This window comes from Mesoplodon densirostris, chromosome 1 (genome assembly GCF_025265405.1).
Source record: "Mesoplodon densirostris isolate mMesDen1 chromosome 1, mMesDen1 primary haplotype, whole genome shotgun sequence".
NCBI lineage: Eukaryota > Metazoa > Chordata > Mammalia > Artiodactyla > Ziphiidae > Mesoplodon > Mesoplodon densirostris.
The window spans coordinates 204,796,414-204,811,649 of NC_082661.1; positions in this window are offsets into that span (position 1 = coordinate 204,796,414).

Sequence of the window (15,236 nt, forward strand, 5' to 3'; positions counted from 1 at the left end):
GATTGACATGTTTAGATGGCAATCTTTAACCCTGTAGTCTGCATGAGTAGACATGATGTTAGCAGATTGACTGCTTGCACTCAGCAGTGACTCAGTGCTTGAGGTGGGAGCAGATGCTGGCATGAGAACTAGTTCTGGCAAATTTCCCTCCCTTCCTTCCTTGTTTCCTTCTTCCTTCCTTCCTTCACTTCTTCCCTCCTTTTCCCCATGACATATGTTCCTAGAAGTTAGTTTCTGCTTTATCCAAGCTCTGGAAAGGAAAGCCTGTTGACCTCTGCATGGTGAACAAGCTACCTTGCCCATCACAGACAGAGCAGAACTGGCACAATTGTGTACACTTGTGTAAGCAAGGGTGAACAACCAAAAAACAACCGCCATTGTATTCTAATTAGTAGATGACAATTTAACAAGTGGCCTTCCCATTGCAGACCTAGTAGACTCCATGGTTAATATCAGCACAAGCTAATTTCTGCTCCTCTGTAGCACTCAGTAGCTTATGTTACTAAACATTTTATGTGCATTTAGTAAATTTCAGGTCATTTTGTCCATTTCAAAATGACTATGTTTCCCAAAAACCCATGGGGGGAAGAGCAAATTTAGTACAATCTTAAAGTCCTTGTATTCACAAGATTTCTAAATACATATTTGTGTATTTCTTAATTTAATAGTCATGGCAGTAGGGGAGAGAGTAATTATGAAAATGACATTTTCACAGATTCACTTTCATTGTAGTAAACTATGAATAAAATCCTATTAGTGTTTCTCATTTTGGAATATGAAGCTTAATGTGCAGCTAGGGTGAAATAGGAGTGTTTTGCTAATAGGCAATAAAAAGTTAAAATGTCTCTTCTTATAGTAATGAGAAAACATTCACATCTCCCTTAACAATAATGCATTGCTGATTATTTCCTGTGTACTTAGCCACTCAAACTTATTTTTAGTGCATATAATATAAATACATCTGTTAACCTATGCTATCAAGTCATATTTTAAAAGGTTATTAAAAGTGCTATTTCAAATTTCTGAGAAGAAAATGAATAAGAGAAAAAGGAGAAAAGTGAAAATGGGAAGTGAGAATGCATAAATATGAAAAAAGGAGAGGTCACAAAGGAAGGAGTATCATATCTTAGGTCACACCTAGGCATGGCTGAGTCCAAAACTGGGAAGGATCCAAAAGGTGTTAAAACAAACAACACTGTAGTGATTAGTAGATCTGAGGAAGACCCACGAGCATTGAAAATTCCCACGTGTAAAAGTAGAGGTGTCTCGGGCTTCCCTGGTGGCGCAGTGGTTGAGAGTCCGCCTGCCATGCAGGGGACACGAGTTCGTGCCCCGGTTCGGGAGGATCCCACATGCCACAGAGCGGCTGGGCCCGTGAGCCATGGCCACTGAGCCTGCGCGTCCGGAGCCTGTGCTCCGCAATGGGAGAGGCCACAGCAGTGAGAGGACCGCGTACCGCAAAAAAAAAAAAAAAGTAGAGGTGTCTCTTTAGGTTGGACACAGAGAAGGTGACCCGAAGCACAGGGGACTTGCAGAGTCTAAGAAGCAAATGGTTGCAATCAGAGATGTCTCTTCACTAGTAGTCTGGCTGGGGTTCAGTAACAGGACCCTGGTCCCTAGGAAGGGGACTGACAGCACACCACATACTAGAGGCTGGCAAGTAGCAGGCAGATCATCAGAACAGGGATTCAGTGTCATAGGTAAAAGGGGGATAGATTTAGGAGGTTCCATTGGTGAGATGGAGTTAATTATAAATTATTACACATGTGCATTTATATCAACTTGCTTTCAAAACATTATTAAATGATTATAGGGAGTAAGGACAAATATTTAAATCCATAAGGACAAAAGAATGGAAGAGGGGAGGACAGTAGCTGGGAGATACCAGCAGATTTTGGAAAGATTGAACTTGAATAATGAACCCAAACATTTATCTAGCATCTATCATGTGCCAGGTGCTTTCATCAATGCCTTCATTGTTGTAATAGCCCCGTGCAATAGATACTATATTATCCACAAGTTACAGGGAAGAAGGCTTGAAGGTTGAAGAATTTATCCAAGGTAAATGGCTTGGGAGGATACAGAACATTCTGCCCTTTTCCTGCCTGGGAAGAAAACTGCAAGAATTTAACCTGATTTGGGCCACAGAACCTCAGAAAGACTCAGACCTTGGAGACGTGCTTTTGAAAAGGGTGAGGAGAGGAGTTTGTGGAGTGGAAGTGGGGGGCAAGTTGGAGGCTGGAGGGTTGGTCAGGACGATGGCCCTCTCTGTACAGCAAGCAATTACTCCTGCAGACCTAGGGGCACAGCCCAAGGAGAGCTAAGGTGATGAGCCAACAACCATGGATTAAGGGAAGTCTACAAACTGTGGGACGAGACCCCCAGTCTCCTCCATGCTCTTGTTTGCCCAGTGCCCCCACCAGGCAGAAGACTACAGGGAGAATAGAGTGATCAGAGGAAAGGCCCATCCCCAGTTGGAAGTGGGTCGCCCTTTGGTGTGTTAAGCCCCACTCAGGCACCCAGAGCTATTTACTCTTTAACTTGAAGGTACAGCCAATGAAGAACCAAGAAGACTTGGTGACATTAAAGATAGAAACCAAACAGCAAAGAAAAGGAACAATCTCAGAGGGAAGAGACACAGTGTTTGGTGTGGAGCAGAAGAAATTTTGAGAAAACCTACAATTAATATTCTCAGAAACATTAGAGAAAAATATTGTTTTTATGACCTAAGAACCCAAGAATAGATGGAGTTTTAAGCAGGAAATGGTTAGGCCGGGAAGAGAGGCAGGCTTGGAGAGAAGAGATGGGCAGGGCCTGATGAGAAATATTTAGAGAAAAGGGTAAAAGGCCACTAATGGCCCTTAGAGAAGGAACGCAATAGCAACAGGGGATTCTCAACTTCAAAGTCTATTATCTATTGTGAGAATGTTTATTTTCAATTGTTTACTGAAAAAGGAAGTAAAATCCATAGGTATTTTTCCTGCTGCTATATTTGCAAGGACAAGAGGAGGGAAGTGCTGGTTATTCCTGAGAAACAGAAATGTTCTCCCTAAGGCTGTAGACAGAAATCCTAATGCCAGCAGCAGGGTGCATGTCACAAGCCTATGTTGGGTGTGTTCCTTTCTTGACAAGATGGTGAGAATATCATGTACAACATGGAGCAGATGATACTAAATAATCAGAAAATACAAAATGCCTCACACATTCCAGGTGCGTGAGAAAGATTCTCTTCCATGAACACCCCATAGAACAACAAAACAAGAACATGACAAATTGCCCACCTCCCCCTTCGTTCATAAATGCATTCACTTATGTTATATTATAACATACTCCGCATATGTTATCCAGTTCCTACCAACTGGATAGGTAGGAATGTATCCAGTTCCTACCAGGCGTTCTTCTAGGTGCTGAGGACACCGTGATGAATGGATCAGTCGGAAACCTACCTCTGTGGAGCTTACCTTCCACTGGAGGGGGTAGAATCAATCACACATAGTATGTGAAACCCTGATAAGTGCTTTGGAATAAAATAAAGTAGGGAGAGGGGTGCAGGCTGAGAGGGTGACCTTTAGTGAAAGCTTGAACGGAGAAGGATGTAGATATTGTGGGAAAGGAACTTTCAGGCAGAAGGAAGAGAAGGAAGAGTGCATGCAGATGCCCTGAGGCGAGATCTTGTCCCGCTTGTCAGAGGACAACAAAGAGGCCAATGAAGCAAGAGAAGAACTAGAAGGAAGGAGGGTGAACAGCAAGAGAGAAAGTCGGAAGTAAAGGGCAGAGGGATGGCTTGTGGTTCTTACAGAAGATTGTAAAGACATTGCTTCTATTTTGCAGGAGAAGCCAAAGGAGGCTTTTGAACAGAGGGGTTTGCAGTCTGAATGATGTGTTACAGAATCACTCTGGGAAATCTACTGACAGGAGATTATAGAGGGATCCAGAGGTGAAGCTGGGACACTAGTGAGAAGTCTGGTGAAGAAACTCCGGTGAAAATGACATGGTCTGCTGGGACAGAGGTAATTAGATCCTGGACATATTTTAATGGTGAGGTGACAAGTGTTTATGTCTCCCACAAGGTATGAGGCAGAGGAAGCAGTGGAAGGTAGCATCAAGTCTTCTGGCCTGAGGAAGTAGAAAAAAAAGTTGCTATCAACTGAGACTAGACAGACTGTGGTCAGAAGAGGTTTGGAAAGGGAGGTGAGATCAGGACTAACATTTGAGACGTGTCCAGTTTGAGTTGAGAATTACAATCCAAGTCAATACACTGTAGGTGGGAATGTAAACTGGTGCAGCCACTGTGGAAAACAGTGTGGAGATTCCTCAGAAAACTAAAAATAGAGCTACCATATGACCCAGCAATTCCCTCCTGGGCATATAACTGAAGAAACAAAAACACTAATTTGAAAACATAATGCACCCCAGTGTTCATAGCAGCACTATTTATAATAGTCAAGACATGGAAGCAACCTAAGTGTCCAAAACCAGATGAATGGATAAAGAAGATGGGGCACATATATACAATGGACTATTACCCAGCCATAAGAAAGAATGAAATTTTATCATCTGAAGCAACATAGATGGACTTGGAGAAAGACAAATACTGTATGATATCACTTACATGTGGAATCTAAAAAATACAACAAACTAGTGAACAAAACAAAAGAGAGGAGGACTCACAGATATAGAGAACAAACTGATGGTCACCCATGAGGAGGGGGGAGGGAGAGGCACAAACTATTGGGTGTAAGGTGGGCTCAAGGGTGTATTGTATGGCATGGGGAATAGAGCCAGTATTTTGTAATAGCTGTAAATGGAAAGTAACCTTTACAAGTCTATAAAAATTAAAAACAAACAAAAATATGTATATGTACAAGTTTACCCACTTTACTGAAGAAAGAAGAATAAAAAAGAAATTCAAGTCAAGACATCAAATAGGCAACTGAGTATATGGCCTGGGGCCCAAGGGAGATATAAGTTGAGAGTTGTCGGAACATACACGGGCTGGGTGAGGTCACCAGGGCAACGAGTGTGGTGGGGTCAGGAGACGTGAGAAAACTGCTGTGTCACAATGTCTAGTCAATGGAGAAAAACCAAGGACAGACAACATTATGGACACCTGATCCCTTGAATAAGCAGAGAAAACCTAGCACAGATCCATGGATGACATATCTGCCTATGTTGAATGAGCAGTTCATATTCATATTCATAAATAAACCAGCCTGCAAAGAGGAAAACAGAGACCTGCAGAATCAGCTTGAGACAGCAATGAGATTTGCCTGATGGTTTTCCAGCTCCTATGTGACCCAGTATTTTATGGCCTGCACCTTTATGTTTCCTTTGTATCCTTTCAGTTAAATCCCTTACTACCTGAGTTAGCTGGAGTGGCCTTCTCCTCCTTATAAAGTACCCTGGACAACAAATTACTTTGCTGGCTGTGCCCCCAAACCCTTCTAGCTTAAATTGTCCTTCCTCTAACTTCCAGGAAGGTGTAAGCCTAATATACTAAGCAGCCTCATTTTACATCCTGGCTGTAGCTGGACAGCCAACCCGAGGGAAATCATAAAGGTTAGGCCAAACATTCTCGTTCTAGAGAATTTAAATTAAGTTGAAGAGGTACAAATTAAGGGTCACAATTCATGTGACCTACAAACTCCTGTGAAGCTAGGGTGGTCATAAATCAGAACAAGCCAGGGGCATATGCAGTCACAATTTCTGGGGAGCTGGGACCTCCTCCATGAGCACAGAGGTTGAGTAAGCACGGAGAAGCTAGGAAAGTGGCTCAGATGCAGAGGGGAGTGGGAATGAGCCTTCAGACCTCAGTCTATGGAGCTGCAGAGGAATACGCTTAGACCTGGCCCCAGCCTCAGGGAGCTGACTCTGTGTTTTGTGCCTGGATATTCAGGATACCCTTTGTTCAGTAAATCTTTGTAGGCATTGCTTTCCATGACAGCCTTGACTAGGCTGAGGAGCCCTGCAAGAAGCTTCCTGAGCTTGTCCTTGAAGGATGGATTTTTTTCTTGAAGGCTGAATTTTTTGCATTTGGAAATGGAAGGGAAAGATGAACAATACTAATTAAAGTTATCATCTACTGAGTATCTGCAACGTGTGTCAAGTATTTATAAACACGCTCTCACTTCATTCTCACCACAGCCCCAAGGAATAAATATCTTATTATCCCCGTGGAATCTGGTCTTCCCATTACAGATGACAACTGCAGACTTTTAATGCATCCTAGATCAGGTAGGCGGTAGGAGAGCCTCAGAGCCACTTCTGGCCTGTCATGCTGCAGAGTTCTCTTGAACATTCTCCTATAATGTTTCTAAGTTGGGAGAATAACAACAATAAAAAAAATCAGAATCAGAAAATTCACAATGAGTATGGGATAACCAGTGAGCACGCTGGCTTAATCATCACAGTGGTTGTTTCTCTGCTGGGAAGCAATGGGAAATAGGGAGCAGTATGGAGGTGTCAGGCTCAGTCAGACTACAGGGGCCAGGGAAGCTCAGCAGGTGAGTTTTCACTTCATACCACATGCCATTTTGCAGGGATATTTCAATTTGTTGAGTGAAAAGGTAATTGGCACTATTAAAGCAAATACTTAAAAGTCTAGAATGGCTGCAATAAACCTAAAAGCTTATTGGAAAAAGGGAGTAAAGGGCTATGAGGCTATGTTTATATCTCCACCCTTGACCTTGCCCCAAAGCTCTATAATTAATTAATTAATTAAACTTAGCATCACCAGGTAATGTCTCATGGCTGCTTCAAATATAAAATAACCCAGGAATATCTTGATTTTCTGACCAGATATGCACCCACTACTGCCTTCCTAGTAGGTACTGTCAACATCATCCACCTGGGTTCTTAAGGCCCAAACCTAGGAATTACACTTGATGCTTTCTTTCCTTCTGCATGCCCCACATCCATGCCAAAAGAAATTCCTGTCAACTCTACTTCCAAATAATTTAGAATCCCAAGATTTGTCTTTACTTCTCCCATGCTGGTCCAAGACAAAATGACCATTCGCCTAGATCAGTGCACTAGCCTCTTGGGTGGATACTTGTCACCTTATTAGCTGTCTGACATATGAACCTTTTTTTACACTTAAAGAATGTGCCATGCAAAACTTGCTTCCTGCTATAGAGGTTGAAATCACAAGACACAAATTTCCCCAGCTTCTCTTCTTGCAGAACCTCAACAAACCAGACACAACTGCCCAGAACCTTGAGTCTGAAGCCAGTGATTCTCTGGGCTCATTAATACACTGACCCAAAAATCACTTTCTGAGTAAACCAGAAAGCTGGATTTTTCTGCTTGTGACTAGGGACTTAATGAATAAAGTTCTCTAATGGGTACCCTTTCTTCACAGAGGAGTACGTGTACTAAATATGATCTTATATCTCCCTGCCTTCAAGCAACCAATGGAATCCTATCTCACCTAGGATCAGGGAAGACTCCTGAAATGCAATCATGTAGGACCTACAAGACCAAATGTGATCTGACCCGTGTGCCATATAACCCACTTCTTGCCACTCTGCCCTGTTTCCTACATGTCATCCACACTGGCCTTCTTCATCTTCCTTCTGTAGGGTTCCTGCACTTGCCCTTCATTCAGCATGAATGATGCTCCCACAGATGTTCACATCCTCAACTCCTTTGTATCAGTCAGGTCTTAGCTCAGGTAAGAGCTCCTCAAACAAGCCTTCCTTGACTGTCCCCAGTGAATTAACCTTCCTCCAACCAGTCATGCTCTGGGAAATTGCCCAGCTTTCTTTCTTGAAACTTAGCACTCTTGGAAATTACCCTTTTTTTTGCGGTACGCGGGCCTCTCACTGTTGTGGCCTCTCCCGTTGTGGAGCACAGGCTCCGGACGCGCAGGCTCAGCGGCCATGGCTCACGGGCCCAGCCGCTCCACGGCATGTAGGATCCTCCCGGACCGGGGCACGAACCCATGTGCCCTGCATCGGCAGGTGGACTCTCAACCACTGTGCCACCAGGGAAGCCCTTGGAAACTATCTTATTGTTTGATTCATTGACTTAGTACTGCCTGCCCTCCCTCTGCGTACACACACACACAGAAAGTTAAGGAGTTCAGATTTTGTCCATTTCTATATTCCACTGCCTAAAACAGAACCTAGCACATAGGAAGGCACTCTGTGAATAAGATGTAAATCTCAAAGAAGTTTTTAAAGCAAAAGGAAAACTAACAAATTTAATATCTATTTGACAAAAAAATTCAATACTTATTACTTGCAAGTATATAAGCCAGATAGGTAGAATAAAAATTATTCCATGGGAGATAGCTCAGAAGAACTGGGATAATGATACCATCATTTTTTAAAATGGGCATTTGGAAGCCCCAAAACTCTCAAACACACAGTGTGAGCAAAATAGTTTGGGATTGTATTTGAGTGTATTACCTATCAGAATTCATGTTATCTGTAAAAGAAGTCATAAGAAAATTTTGATGAGGACAAAAAGGTTCAGAAGAATTTCAATTGTCCATAAGGAGAATCAATCAGAGTTGGATACCTTGTTACAAAGGAGAATTTTAGACATCTAGGTCTTACTGAAGAGCTCAGGTCCTTGGAGAAACTCACAATGAGGGAAATAAGGGAAAGCCATACAATTCCAGGTAAGCTATTCATATGTAAATGCAGTTTCTGAATTGAATAGACATATGTGAGCACATATGACTAATTACCCAAGAAAATGCTCAAAGTAACCTTCTGTCCTCTGTGGAGGAGATGGAGGAGGAGAAGGAAGAAGAAGAGGGAAAGAATGCACTGTTGCTGCCCTCCTAGTAGGTACACACTTCTGCAAACTCAAGGTTGCATCACTGAATTTCTTCTTCCTCTTTTTCTCTCTCCACTGGAACACTTCTTTTCTTCTCTAATAAGTACGCTGATTTCCGTGAAAGTATTTCCATCCAAGCTCAAAACTCAAGAAAACATTTTTGCCACCCTCTTGCTCTTTTTGTTTCCCATACCACAGAATATACTGTGCAACTTATAATATAAAAGCATAAATATTCAACTCAACCTAATGGGAGATCGATACGACATTATCTTACTTACGGAAGCAATTTATTTGGTACATGTGAAATACCGCATGAGCTGTTGCAGATGTTCAGCCAGTACTGCAGAGATACAATATGTCGCTTCTATTCTGGGCCTTTTAGATAATCAAATACAGTGTAAAGAAAGTAAAATTAGCAGCTAAGAAATTAAACATGACCCATAACTCATCTCCTAAGACAGATCAAAGAGTGTACTCAAACAGGTAAGCATCAGTAGTGGAAGTTAAGAAAGAAAATAATTTTCAGGGTATATCACAACAAAATTGCTAAAGTCAGGGGCCATATTTATGAGATAATTTCCTCTTTCCTGTAGGAATCAAATTCAAAATGGATGAAGGAATTACTTGGTAACAGTGGGGTGGTAGATCTGAGCTTCTTTTCTGAGCCCCAAGCAAGCAGAATGAAATAAACTTCATACAGTAGTGGTATAAACAGATCCATCCAGCATGTGCAATTTACTGACAACAAATCAATATGCTTTATGGATTCAGGTCTGACAAATCTTAATAGCAAACAAAAGATAATATTTCTCTGAATCAATTCTATACAACAGTGCAAAAAATCTCTACCAAGCTTTTCTTTCTGAATACAATTCATCTCCTACCTATCTCAAACTGCTGACTCTCTGCAGTTATATTCTGATATAATCTTTGCAAGCTCCAAATAGCATAATTTTACCTGTGTATCACCAAAAAAAAAAAAAAAAGGTGTCATGCAGGCTTCAGAAAGCTCTACATGGAATTGTAGAAGCTGACATGGGTTTTTAAAGATTCCTGGGTCAGTTTTCATTTATATAATTTTTATTTGAAAGAATAGCATTCAAAAATCCAGACACACAATTACATTAGTGCTAGATTTTGCTAGATTCTGTCATGTTCAAAGGAAGGGATTTTATGCCAAATATATGCACCTGTAGTTAAATCACTTTCAGTTTCATGTTCTGCCAGTGTGTGTGAGGAGGAAGTTAGAAAATTTCCCTTGCCAAATGTGAGGGAAATGGATCCTGGGGCTATTTGTTAAGTTTTAGAGTTCTATATTTTATAGTGCAAAATATCAAAAAGTATCATAAAGTATGTTATTAACATTAACCTCTCTGGGAATGTAAGTTGGTACAGCTACTGTGGAAAACAGTATAAAGGTTCCTCCAAAAACTAAAAATAGAGGTACCATGTGATCCTGCCATCCCACTCCTGGGCATATTTCTGGAGAAAACTATAATTTGAAAAGATACACCCCAATATTCATTGCAGAACAATTTTTACAATAGCCAACACATGGAAACAACCTAAATGTCCATCAAGAAGAGGAATGGATAAAAGAGATGTGGTACATATATACATATATACAATGGAATATTACTCAGCCATAAAAAAGAACAAGATAATGCCATTTACAGCAACTGTAAACAGTGCTGCTGTGAACATTGGGATGCATGTGTTTTTTTGAATTATGGTTTTCTCAGGGTGTATGCCCAGTAGTGGGATTGTGGCATGATATTTTTAGTTTTTTAAGGAACCTCCATACTGTTTTCCATATGACTGTACCAATTTACATTCCCACCAATAGTGTATGAGGGTTCCCTTTTATCCACAGCCTTTCCAGCATGTATTGTTTGTAGATTTTTTTTTATGATGGCCATTCTGACTGGTGTGAGGTGATACCTCATTGTAGTTTTGATTTGCATTTCTCTAATAATTAGTGATGTTGACCATATTTTCATGTGTTTGTTGGTCATCTGTATGTCTTCTTTGGGGAAATGTCTATTTAGGTCTTCTGCCCATTTTTGATTGGGTTGTTTGTTTGTTTGTTTGTTTGATATTGAGCTGTATGAGTTGCTTGTATATTTTGGAGATTAATCCTTTGTCAGTTGCTTCAATTGCAAATATTTTCTCCCATTCTGAGGGTTGTCTTTTCATCTTGTTTATGGTTTCCTTTGCTGTGCAAAAGATTTTAAGTTTAATTAGGTCCCATTTGTTTATTTCTGTTTTAATTTTCATTACTCTAGGAGGTGGGTCAAAAAAGATGTTGCTGTGATTTATGTCATAGAGTCTTCTGCCTATGTTTTCCTCTAAGAGTTTTATAGTGTCTGGCCTTACATTTTGGTCTTTAATCCATTCTGAGTTTATTTTTGTGTATGGTGTATCACATTGATTGATTGCATATATTGAAGAACCCTTGCATCCCTGGGATAAATCACACTTTATCATGGTATATGATCCTTTTAATGTGCTATTGGATTCTGTTTGCTAGTATTTTGTTGAGGATTTTTGCATCTATGTTCATCAGTGATATTGGCCTGTAATTTTCTTTTTTCGTGATATCTTTGCCTGGTTTTGGTAGCAGGGAGATGGTGGCCTTGTAGAATGAGTCAGGGAGTGTTCCACACTCTGCAATTTTTTGTAAGAGTTTGAGAAGGATAAGTGTTAGATCTTCTCTAAATGTTTGATAGAATTCACCTCTGAAGCCATCTGGTCCTGGACTTTTGTTTGTTGGAAGATTTTTAATTACAGTTTCAATTTCATTACTTTTGATTGGTCTGTTCATATTTTCTGTTTCTTCTAGTTCAGTCTTGGAAGGTTGTACTTTTCTAAGAATTTGTCCATTTCCTCTATATTGTCCATTTTATTGGCATATAGTTGCTTATATTATTCTCTTATGATCCTTTGTATTTCTATGGTGTCAGTTGTAACTTCTCCTTTTTCATTTCTAGTTTTACTGATTTGAGTCCTCTTCCTTTTCTTCTTGATGAGTCTGGCTAAAGGTTTATCAAATTTGTTTATCTTCTCAAAGAACCAGATTTTAGTTTTGTTGATCTTTGCTATTGTTTTCTTCATTTTTATTTCATTTATTTCTGCTCTGATCTTTATTATTTCTTTCCTTCTACTAAATTTGGGTTTTGTTTGTTCTTCTTTCTTGAGTTCCTTTAGGTGCAAGGTTATGTTGTTTATTTGAGATTTTTCTTGTTTCTTGAGGTAGGATTGTATTGCTATAAACTTCCATCTTGGAACTGCTTTTGCTGCATCCCATAGGTTCTGGGTAGTTGTGTTTTCATTGTCATTTGTTTCTAGGGATTTTTGAATTTCCTTTTTAATTTCTTCAGTGATCTCTTGGTTATTTAGTAGTGTGTAGTTTAGCCTCCATGCATTTGTATTTTTTGCAGTTTTTTTTCTGTAATTGATTTCTAATCTCATAACGTTGGGGTTGGAAAAGATGCTTGATACAATTGCAATTTTCTTAAATTTACTGAGGCTTGATTTGTGACCCAAGATGTGATCTATCCTGGAGAATGTTCCATAAGCACTTGAGAAGAAAGTTTATTCTGCCACTTTCAGGTGGAATGTCCTATAAATGCCAATTAAGTCTGTTTGGTCTATTGTGTCATTTAAAGCTTGTGTTTCCTTGTTAATTTTCTGTTTGGATGATTTGTCAGCTGGTTTAAGTGTGGTGCTAAAGTCCCCTACTATGATTGTGTTTCTGTCGATGTCCATTTTATGGCTGTTAGCATTTGCCTTATGTATTGAGATGATCCTATGTTGGGTGCATAAATATTTACAATTGTTCTCTCTTCTTCTTGGATTAATCCCTTGATCAATATGCAGTGCCCTTCCTTGTCTCTTGTAATAGTCTTTATTTCACAGTCTATTTTATCTGATATGAATATTGTTACTCCAGCTTTCTTTGATTTGCATTTGCATGGAAATTCTTTTTCTATCCCCTCCCTTTTAGTCTGTATGGTCCCTAGATTGAAGTAGGTCTCTTGTAGACAGCATATATACAGGTCTTATTTTTGTATCCATTCAGCTAGTCTGTGTCTTTTGGTTGGAGCATTTAATCCATTTACATTTAAGGTAATTATAGATATGTATGTCCCTATTACCATTTTCTTAATTGTTTTGGGTTTGTTCTTGTAGGCCTTTTTCTTTTCTTGTTTTTCCCACCTAGAGAAGTTCCTTTAGCATTTGTTGTAAGGCTGGTTTTGTGGTGCTGAATTCTCTTAGCTTTTTCTTGTCTGTAAAGCGTTTGATTTCTCTATCAATACTAAATGAGATCCTCACTGAGCAGAGTAATCTTGGTTTAAGCTTTTCCCTTTCATCACTTTAAATATGTCTGCTAATCCTTCTGACCTGCAAAGTTTCTCCTGAAAAATCAGCTGATAACTTTATGGGTACTCCCTTGTTTGTTGCTTTTCCCTTGCTGCTTTTAATATTTTTTCTTTGTATTTAATTTTTGTTAGTTAGATTAATATGTGTCTCAGTGTATTTCTCCTTGGGTTTATCCTGTATGGAACTCTCTGTGCTTCCTGGATTTGATTGACTATTTCTTTTCCCATGTTAAGGAAGTTTTCAGCTATAGTCTCTTCAGGTATTTTCTCAGGACCTTTCCCTTTCTCTTCTTCTTCTGGGACCCCTATAAATCGAATGTTGGTGCGTTTGATGTTTCCCAGAGGTCTCTGAGACTGTCCTCAATTCTTCTCATTCTTTCCCCTTTATTCTGTTCCTTGGCAGTTATTTCTACCTTTCTATCATCCAACTCACTTCTTCTTTCTTCTGCCTCAGTTATTCTGCTGTTAATTCCTTCTAGTGTATTTTTCATTTCAGTTGTGTTGTTCATCACTGATGGTTTGTTCTTTAGTTCTTCTAGATCCTTTTAAAGTATTTCTTGTATTTTCTCCATTCCTTTTCCTAGATCTTGGATCATCTTTATTATCATTACTCTGAATTCTTTGTCAGGTAGCTTGCTAATTTCCTTTTCACTTATTTGGTATTGTGGGATTTTACCTTGCTCCATTATCTGCAGCATATTTCTATGTCATTTCATTTTGTCTAACCCACTGTGTTTATGGTCTTCGTTCAGCAGGCTGCAGGGTCATAGTTCCTCCTTCTTCTGTTCCTCCTGCTGAGTGAGGTTGGTCCAGTGGCTTGTGCAGGCTTCTTGGTGGGAGGGCCTGGTGCCTGTGCTCTGTTGGGTGGAGCTGAGTCTTTTTCCTCTGATGGGCAGGGCTGCATCAGGTGGTGTGTTTTGGGATGTATGTGAGTTTAGTATGACTTTAGGCAGCCTGTGTACTGATGGACGGGGTTGTGTTCCTGTCTTGCTGGTTGTTTGGTGTGAGGTGTTTAGCACTGGATCCTGCAGGCAGTAGCGTGGGAACAGGTCTTGGTGTTGATATGGATACCTTCAGGAATGCACACTCTGATTAATATTCCCTGGGCCCAGAAATTCTCTGGTGTTCCAGAATACTGGACTCCATGTTCCTACCCTGGATGCCCAGGCCTGACCCCCTGGTCAGGGAACCAAGAGCCCACAGGCTTCACAGTGCAGCCCTCCCCCCACAAAAAAAGAAAAACAAAACAAAACACACACACACACACACAAAACAACAAAAAACAAAACAAAAAGAAGCAAACAAAGCTCAGGGCAAATAACACGAATGACAGCAAACAAATAGCAGCAACAGCGACATAGCACACACTCATACACACACACATACACACACACACACAGACCCAGAAAAGAAAAAAAAAACAAGGGAACAGACAACCAAATTAGAGAATTCTAATATGAGAACTGTTGATAAGGATTATACTAATGAAAGCAAAGAATGAAAAATAAAATAGAAATAGGGACAAGCAAACAACATCAACACCAACAGCAGCAACAAAAAAGCAAATAAAAGATAGAATACACACCTAAAAACAATTTTAAAAAAAAGAAAAAAGGAAAAAACAACTGAACAAAATGAAACAAACCAACAAAGAATAGTAGTAGTAAGAATATTTTCCTGGGGCCGCCTCCCCAGGAGGCCTTCCAGTACCTCTAGGGAGGTCTCTAGACCTGCTGTGGACACTGTGGGCCCAGCTCAGACTCTGACCTGGTCCGATTCCCGTGTGTACTTGCCCGCAAAGTCCAGTGTTGCGAAGGCCAGACTGGTCTCAGATGTTGAAACACTCATTGTCTATTCAGGTATTCCACAAATGAAGGGTTTATCCAGCTGATCTTGGGGATTTTATTCACAGCTTGTGCTGTTACATGGAAAGAGTTGCCTTTCTCTTCCTTAATTGCACTGCCTCTCAGATTCAGTTTTGGTTTTAACACCACCTCTGCGTGTGTGTCACCCTCAGGCATCTGGTCCCTGCCCAGGTGAGTGGGAGCAAAAGCAGTGGCTGCT